This window comes from Mus musculus, chromosome 2 (assembly GCF_000001635.26).
Source record: "Mus musculus strain C57BL/6J chromosome 2, GRCm38.p6 C57BL/6J".
Taxonomy (NCBI): domain Eukaryota; kingdom Metazoa; phylum Chordata; class Mammalia; order Rodentia; family Muridae; genus Mus; species Mus musculus.
The window spans coordinates 15,127,162-15,130,176 of NC_000068.7; the positions used below are offsets into that span (position 1 = coordinate 15,127,162).

Here is a 3,015-nt window from a genome sequence, read left to right on the forward strand (position 1 = left end):
GTCTCTTTGAAGGTAGGTTGAAAGAGGGTCGACATGTAGCCACAGCTGGCCTAAAACTCTCAATTCTCTAGTCTCAGCTGTCGATGTGCTAAGATTATAGGTGTTGCCACTGTAATGTTTATCCATTCTTACACTGTTTGCTTTCTTCCCCTCATATCTCCTTATTTTAAATTGTTATATTTAAATTATGATATATGACAGATATTCCTTTGGTTTAAAATTAAGGGTCAAGGAGATGGCTGATAGCCAAATTTAGTCTTACTGGGCACGTGTAATTTCACCATTGTTATGGAAAATGGGAGGCAAAGACAAGATGATTGCCTGGAAGCTCAAGAGCCAGCTAACCTGGCACTCACCGCAGCAAAAACAGAGAGTAGAGTTTGATCCGGTCTCGCGCACGAGGTACCCGTGTCCTGCTTCCCAGCGCCTGAAGTGAAGATGTCCCACGCATCCCCGGCAGCCAAGCCCTCCAACTCCAAGTCTTCTTTGACGGGGACATCGGTGGGGAGCGAGTTGGACTAATTGTTTTAGAATTGTTTGCAGATATTGTTCCCAAAACTGCAGAAAATTTTCATGCATTGTACAGGAGAAAAAGGAACTGGGTCCACTACCGGAAAGCCTCTCCATTTTAAAGGATGCCCTTTCTACCGAATTATTAAGAACTTTGTGATTCAGGGTGGAGACTTCTCAAATCAGAATGGGACAGGTGGCAAAAGTATTTATGGTGAAAAATTTGAAGATGAAATTTTTCATTATAAGCATGATCGGGAGGGTTTGCTGAGCATGGCAAATGCAGGTCCCAAATACGAGTGGTTCTCAGCTCTTTAACACAACAGTTCCAACTCCTCATTTGGATGGGAAACATGTGGTATTTGGTGAAGTCATAAAAGGACTAGGTTGGCAAGGATGCTTGAAATGTAGAAGTGAATGGTGAAAAACCTGCCAAACTCTGTGTTATTGCAGAATGTGAAGAATTGAAAGAAGGGGACGACTGGGGAATATTTCCCAAAGATGGCTCTGGTGACAGTCATCCAGACTTCCTGAGGATGCAGATATAGATTTAAAAGATGTAGATAAAATTTTATTAATATCTGAGGACTTAAAAAACATTAGAAATACTCTTTTCAAATCTCAGAACTGGGAGATGTCTATTAAACAATATGTGAAGATTTTAAGTTATGTGGATAGTTCAAAGGCTGTTATTGAGAAAGCAGATAGATCCAGACTGCAACCTATAGCCTTAAGTTGTGTACTGAATATTGGTGCTTGTAAGCTGAAGATGTCAAATTGGCAGGGGGCAATTGACAGTTGCTTAGAGGCTCTTGAAATGGACCCTTCAAATACTAAAGCACTGTACTGAAAAGCGCAAGGATGGCTAGGATTGAAAGAGTTTGATCAAGCATTGGCTGATCTTAAGAAGGCACAGGAGATAAAGCTATCCAGGCCAAATTGCTAAAAGTCAAACAAATGATAAAGGCACAGAAAGATAAAGAGAAGGATGTGTATGCAAAAATGTTTGCTTAATAAGGATTAAACTCTTTTTAAACTATTATACATTGATTATATAAAGGACAATGTATATTACTGTCTACACGATTCCTGATGTGTTTCCCTTGATCTTTGTCATTGTTTACATAGCAGTGCTGACATAGGTTCCTTCTTAATAAAGAGTTAAAAAAAAAAAGACTCACTCCCAACATTTACCTTCTGAACTCTATACATGCCCACAGTTATATATCATATACATACACAAATACTGTACACACTTATTCATATTACATATCAACACACACACATATATATGTATACATATATGTGTATACATATACATATATGAATGTATGTATATATCAAAACACACACACTGCAGCTAATAGGGGCTTTTAATTTTCAAGCATGTAATCTACATTGAACTATATCCCCCGCCCTTATAAACAGTTTTATTTTGAGATAGTGTCTTGCTCAGTTGACTGAGCTAAACTTGAACTCCCATTAATGTCCATATAGGCTATGGACTTGGGATTTTCCTGCCTCGATCTCCCAGAACCTAGGTTTACAGGCATGTGCCACCAAGTACAGAAATGTTTTAACTCCATGTTTAATGAAGAATATTGATGGTATATAGAATTATTAGAGAAAAGGGAGTTGTAGTTTGAATGTAAAACATCACCCAAAGGTTCATGTATTTGAACTTTGGCTCTCAATTGGGATGAGCATCAAGGTGGGCCTTTGCTGTAAAACGTGGCTACTACTTGGATTTTTTTTTTAAATTGGGTATTTTCTTTATTTACATTTCAAATGTTATCCCCTTTCCTCACCCCCCTTCAGAAACACCCTATCCCAACCTCCCTCCCTCTGCTTCTATGAGGGTGTTTCTCCACCCACCTACCCATTACCACCTCTGCACCCTCAGGTCCCCTACATTGGGGCATCTATCAAGCCTTCATAGGAATAAGGACCTCTCCTCCCACTTATGCATGAGAAAGCCCTCCTCTGCAACATATGCAGCTGGAGCCATGTGTGGTTCTTTGTTGATGGCTAAGTCCCTGGAAGCTCTTGTGGTACTGGTTGTTAATATTGTTGTTATTCCTGTGGGGTTGAAATCCCCTTCAACTCCTTTGGTCCTTTTTCTAACTCCTCTATTGAGAACCCTGTGCTCAGTCCAATGGTTGGCTGCAAGCATCCATCTCTGTGTTTGTAAGGCTCTGGCAGGGCCTCTCAGGAGACAGCCATATCAGGCTCTTTTCACCATCCACTTCTCGGCATCCACAATAGTGTCTGGGTTTGGTAACTGAATATGGGATGAATCCCCAGGTGGGACAATCTCTGGATGGCCCTTCCTTCACTCTGCTCTACTCTTTTTCTTCATATTTTCTCCTGTCAGTATTCTAGTCTCCTTCTAAAAAGGACCGTAGCACCCACACTTTGGTCCTCCTTTTTCTTGAGCTTCATGTGGTCTGTGAATTGTATTTTAGTTATTTGGAGCTTTGGGGCTAATATGCACTTACCAGTGAG

At 40.4% G+C, this 3,015-nt stretch overlaps 1 pseudogene; it reads left to right on the forward strand.

Annotated features, from left to right (window-relative positions):
* Gm13313 (predicted gene 13313) lies at positions 369-1,679 on the forward strand (annotated as a pseudogene).